The sequence below is a fragment of the Echinops telfairi genome, unplaced genomic scaffold (assembly GCF_000313985.2).
Source record: "Echinops telfairi isolate 266 unplaced genomic scaffold, ASM31398v2 ScPeMD7_5592;HRSCAF=6446, whole genome shotgun sequence".
NCBI lineage: Eukaryota > Metazoa > Chordata > Mammalia > Afrosoricida > Tenrecidae > Echinops > Echinops telfairi.
This window is the reverse complement of record NW_022109491.1, coordinates 46,104,763-46,110,892: the sequence shown is the minus strand read 5'-3', so window position 1 is coordinate 46,110,892 and position 6,130 is coordinate 46,104,763. Positions and strand designations below refer to the sequence as shown.

General features: G+C 46.0%; 1 protein-coding gene and 1 pseudogene across 1 annotated transcript in view; both read right to left on the bottom strand.

The window, feature by feature from the left end:
- RIN2 (Ras and Rab interactor 2) overlaps positions 1 to 2,758 on the bottom strand; it is a 202,091-nt gene extending 199,333 nt beyond the window's left edge. The window contains exon 1 of the mRNA XM_045295366.1: positions 2,711 to 2,758. The gene's annotated coding sequence lies outside the window, so the exon portion shown is untranslated. The remainder of the gene's footprint in view (positions 1 to 2,710) is intronic.
- Positions 2,759 to 5,527: 2,769 nt separating this feature from the next.
- LOC115871432 lies at positions 5,528 to 5,609 on the bottom strand (annotated as a pseudogene).
- Positions 5,610 to 6,130: the final 521 nt, after the last annotated feature.

Here is a 6,130-nt window from a genome sequence, read left to right as displayed (position 1 = left end):
CCTTTTTCGTTTAATAAATTGGGTAATACGAGTGTAATGGTGACTAAAGGGTGTTTTTTCATGTCCTCTATGCTCTAACTACAAAAATATTTGATTTACAAATAAGGAATCCTACTTCGCGGAATTTCATTTATCACGGTAGGGTCTAGAACCGATTTACCGCGATAAACGAGGTTTCACTGTATATACATAAAGCCAGTATTGATGATTGGTTTGCATGGCATTGTCAGCCCATGTAAACCCACATAGGTCACAAGCTAGGGAGGACCCACTGCACAACGACACCAAATCCAACAACATGTTTTATTTTAAAATAATGGTATTTTGTTCATCATTTTATAAAATGCATTTGTTTCGATTGTCAAAAGCACTTTATTAGACGCAATATAATTAAAATACGGGCAGAGGACATGAACATACGGTTTACTAAAGAAGACATGCAGGGGGCTAACAAACGTGTAAAGACACATGATCGCCAGCCATTTGAGTCAAATCAAGACAAAAACGCGGTATCACCTCATCCCAGTATTAATGGCAAAGTTTTTTAAAAAGGATAGCAACACGTGCTGCCGAAGGTGTAGAAGCTGTAACCCTCATACACTATTGGTGAGACTAGGAAATGGCGCAACTACTGTGAAAAAGTGTGGTAGTTGCTAAAATAATAAATAAAGGGAACAGAATTTACTAGTCACAAGAGCAAACAGATGGAAACAACCTAAATGTCCGTCATGGGAAGAATGGATAAATACACGTTGGCACATCGTACACACAATGGAATACTACACGGGGTTAAATAATAACAATGAAAATGCAAAACTCCTCACAACATGGATGAACCTAGGGGGTTGACAGAGGATATCCGCATATGTATATTTACTTTTGCTGAAAATATATCCATGACTGTGGTCGAGCATACAGGGACCAAAGTGATGGCAACTTCTTAGATATAACCAAACACCTTGACAGAATAAGTAACTGAGCCTGCGGTATACGGATCAAAGTCTTGGGGAACACCAAGGTCAATTGACATATTTCAGGAAAACAAAGTGCTAATCCTAATTTAGCGAGTAGCAACCACGCTAGTAAACGGCCATCAAATGTGCATCTCTTGATCCCTCTCAGTCCAAAGGAAAGAAGAGTGATGGAAATTTAGATACACGGAAACAGTCCAATGGCTTAATGGACCATACAAACATCATCTCCAAAACCCTGAAATCAGAAGAATTGGATGGTACGTGGTTACCGCTACCAATTATTCTGAAGAGAATCACCTTAGAAGGTCGTGGATAGAGTGGGACAGAAATGTGGAACAAAACTCAAAATCATAAGAGGACCCAGCTTACAGGTTGGATAGAGACTTTGGCCCAAGACTATGGCCCTTCCCCTTCAGGTCTAGAACAGAACTCGCTCATTATGTTAGAATCAGCAGCCATTTAAGATCAATTAATCAATGAACTGAGGATGCGGCTCAGGGAAAGGCAGAAACGGAGGAGGAATGTTAAAAAGGTACACAAGGAGGAAATGGGATAACTGAAAATGTATTAAGGGGATTGTAATGGATGAGTTAAATCAGAATGTGTATGAATTGCTGAATGTGTCACTATGAGCTGCTCTCAAAACCTTCCTTTAATTCACAATAAAGGTATTTTTTATAACAAAGTAACTGTCTTTAAAAGCACTTTATTAACATATCACTTATCTCTATTACGGAATGGCTCCAAGTGTTTATTTCAGCTTCAATATTTACAGAGTCCTGCTGCTCGCAGTCTTTGTTACTGACTACAGAATGGCATTAAGAAATCTTCAGTGCTTTCAAGAAAGTGCAGCTAAGCAAAGCAGCCGGTTCTGCAGAACTAGGGAAGCCCCTAAGGCCTGGCGCGCTGACAGGAGAGGTGCCTCTCGAGCCCTGGCGCTGGTCATTCTTGCATTTGTAGTGTACATATCTTAAACTTTAAAGCAGAACTCACGCATGTCCAGTCGAACCTCAGACCGAGGGGCGTACCCCCACAGGGGATGGGTAATCGACGTGCCTGGAAGGGGCCAAGGCCAAGTGTTGAGACCGAGTCCAGAGGGGGTGGAGCAGTACAGTGGGGCAGCGTCTCGGTCCTTTCCCGGCAGTGAACTGGGGCCCCTCCTCCGCTGGCTGCGCAGCAATCAATCACTCTATGAACCCCTCCTGCCCACGTCCAACCCTGCCCCTTGCCCAACTCTCCCATCATCCCACTGCGAGCCTGGGAGCCTGCCGACGCTGGTGCGCTCTGCCTGGCAGGTTGTGTGCACTTGACACTGTGGGTGTCCCCAAAAACTCCCTAGCCGCCCAACCACCACCAGCCTCCCCTCTGGCTTACACTCCCAAACTCAGTAATGGGAGTCCCTTGGCGCCAGCACCCTCCGGCTGCACCTCTCCTCCCCCCACCACGAAAAGATGCGCTGCGACCCCTCCAGGACCAGCAGCCTCCCCCGGAGAGCAGGATGGCCACCCACCCCCCTCCCACCCCTGCGTCCCCACTCCTGGGCCGCCCTTCCCCCACCCATGCCCTAAGACTGCCCCTTGGAGGCTCGTCCTCTTTCTCTCCTGGTCACCCTTGACCCGGGGAGAGCGAGGAGCGGCCACGACGCCTTCAAGTCGGCGGCGCCCCTCCACTGCCCAGAACCACCCTGGCTCTGGGTGCGGGGCCAAGGTGCAGTCTGGCCCGCGCCAGCTCCTCACCTCGTGCGCGCCCTCCTGGAAGGTGGACCGCGGGGATCGGGTGGCCAGGCCGGGCGGGCGGGAGGAGGAGGTGGACGGGAAAGGGAGACTAGGAGGAGCGGAGGGACGGGTGCAAGGAGGAGCAAGCTTTGTTGTTGGCCTCGGGCCCGCCCCCCCGCCTCGTGCCGGCCCTCAGCCCGCCCAGCTCCGGGCGCGGGCGGGGCGGGGCGGCGGGAGCGAGGAGGACGGCGCCTGCGCGACGGCGCTCGGGCTCGCGCTGACCCCATTCCCAGGACCCCAGGCAGCCCGCAGGTTTATCAGGAGAGGAAACTTGAGGGGCGGCTTTCCCTCCCATCGCCTTTCCCACGGGAAGACCCAAGTTTTGTTCTTGGAGATTCCTCTCCTTCCCCTTCTTTTGCAATTATTGCAGATCAAACCCAAACGCCTGGTTGTCACCCACCCAGTGGCTGCGCTCTGGAGGCCGGCGTGGGTGCGGGCCCTTAGCCTTGTTTCCTTCTAGCTAGACAGGGGCCTGGCTGTCTGGGTGTGTTCCAGGGTGCGGTGGGCTACCCGCCGTGCCCAAGGAGGCAGAATATGATTTGAGAGACCCCGTGGTCCTGAATCGTATTTTTGCTCTTATGGACTTACGTATGAACAATTCATAGTCCATTCCACAATCAGTCCCTAGACTGGTTTTAGCTGCTGATCTTGAGCTTCTTCTTGGTATCTTCCCTCAGATGTAAGTCAATTTGATTACCGTGGATTCCATCAGGAGAAGTCCACGTGTATAATTAATCACCTTTTGTGTTGTTGAAACCTGGTATTAGCCGTGAACCAGTCATCAGTCTTGCAAAATTCTATCATGTGATCTCTGGCTTCCTTCCTATAGTCAAGACAATATTTTCCAACAACTGTTTGTTTTCAACTTTCACATTCCATTTGCTAATAATTATCAATTACTGATCAATTTCCAACTGAAAATTTTGATAAAATTCTTCAGTTTCTGCATCATTAGCTTTAGTGACTGGTGTATAAATTTAAATGCTGGTTGTATTGACTGGATTTCCTTATATGCAGACAGATGCTCAGACCTATCATAGACAACACTGTACTTCAAAAAAAAAATATTGAAATGAAGCTGTTGCTCCAACACTCCCAGGTTCTGTACATGGTCCTCATTGTAGATTTTAATTCCCTAGTTGTTCCCCTGTCTATGTCCTTGTTTGCTCACGGCTCCCTTCCCCCACCTCCTCCTCACCCCAAGTCCCTCCAGAGCGGTCAGTCTCTTTGCTTTCTCCTTGGGCTTGCATCTCATTCCTATCTTATATAGGTAGGCAAACCAACAATAATGGAGACAAAACAAAAAGAAAATAAAAGATTGAATAAAAAGAAAAAAAAACCACTTAGCAACCCTCTTCTCCACCCCCTACCCCCACCCACCAAAAAAGCACACATAATTCCAGGTCTGCCTGCTGACCTTTATGACTATCTCCCCACTAGTCCTGGGGGGTTCTTGGAACTGCCCCCTCCTAGCCTGAAGTCTATTTGGGAGCCCTCAGGGGCTTTGTGACTTTACTTCCATTGCTGATCTATTATATTATCTTCTTGGTTTGCTCTACTATGGGGGGTTCAGAATGGACTCACTCCCTGCCATGTGTCCCCAATATTGTCCTCTGTTTCAGTAGTCTCCAGCAAGGGGACATCATGTCTTGAGCTGTTTTCAGCCCTACAGTCCTCTCTGTTCCTAAACAGTTCCCTGCAGGGATGTCATCCTCAGCACTTGGTGTGCCAACATGGGGTCTAGATCCTCTCACTTTTTCCTTACTTTGCTTCCATGTGGGTGTGGTAGGCTGGCTCTCCTCTGTAGCACATACTTCTAGGGAGGGGGTCCGTTTGTCTCTGACTGGGGCCAGCCCTCTAACCCACTCTGACAAGACTCATTTTGGGTGATGGCTGATATAAGAGGACAGCATGCAGCTGTAAAATTTTGTTTCCTGCTCAGGAAAAGGCAGAAGAAACTGTTGTGATGTTGAACACAGCTTACAAGGACAACACTATGAGGAAAACTCAAGTGTCTGAGTGGTTTTCTCATTTCAAAAAAGGTGAAATGTCGATTGATGACAGATCTCGTTCTGGACATCCGTCAACTTCCCAAATGAATGAAAATGTCAACTCAAAGAACATGTCGACTCACAGTGCATTTGGAGTTCATGCCACCAGGTCACACTGTTGATCAAGCTTTCTATTTAGAGGGTCTGAAAAGACTGGGTAACAGTGTATGACATTAAAAAGGCCTGATTTGTGGGAGACAGGGACTGGTTTTGCCACCATGACAATGCAGCTGCTCACGGAGCCATCTCGGTTTAGACAGCTTTTGGCAAAAAAAAGCATGCTTCTCTTGTCCCACATACCTTACTCACCTGACCTCGCTCTGTGAGAATTGTTTTTCTTTCTTTCTGCAAATGAAGAGGGATATTAAAGAATCCCAATTTGACAAGAGGTGAAGAAAAAACAAGGGAGGTGCTGTCAGTCATCCAAACAGATGAGTTTTAGAAATTGCTCAAGAATGGAATCGTAGATTTGGCAAATGTATTGAGTGTAATGGAGAGTACATCGAAGGTGATAATGTTGTTTTGTAAAAAAAAAAAAAAATTAACTACATAGCTTTGAAAAACATTTGTGGGGTACCTCCTCATATGTTTTAGTTCTTATTCGACTATTCTTATTCATGTCACTAGACAGAGCCAACTGCCTCTACATGACCCAGCATGTCACACACCTCTAATAGCTCTTCTATAATGCCAAGGAATCAGCAGTCAACCACAATAAACAAAAGCAAGAAATTTTTAAAGCCAAATATAAACAAATGAAAATCAACACAAATCTACACTTGATCTTAGCCAAAAGGCCGAGAAGGGATAAAATCACCCAAACCAAATGAAGTACTCCGGAGAAGAGGCCCTGCAATCTCCAGAAACAGAATCCAGAAGAATGGTGTTTAGGTTCTTTCAGCAAATGTGTGGGACACTCAGGAGAATAAAGAAAAAAAAGGAAAATTTAAAATCCTTAAGTCATAAGGAATTCCAGAAGGTAAACAACAAGGTAACAGAATTAGGTAACACAATTAAAGACTTCAATTATAATGGAAGAAAAGGAAAATCGAATAGTTGACCTGAGAGACAATCACTCTGATTATAATTTTTGAGAGAAATAAATGCACTAAAAGAGAAGGAAACAGAAGAAAGCCTTAGAATGGTGTGGGACAGTAAGAAGAGAAACAACTTAAGTCTCATTAGGATCCTGGAACAAGAAGAAACGAAAAATCTACAAAGAAAATAGTATAAGAATCATGGAAGAAAACCTCCCCAACACCACAAAGAGAAAGTAACTATTCAAGATATGCTGAGAGAACTCCAAAGCTGGTACATCACACACACAAAA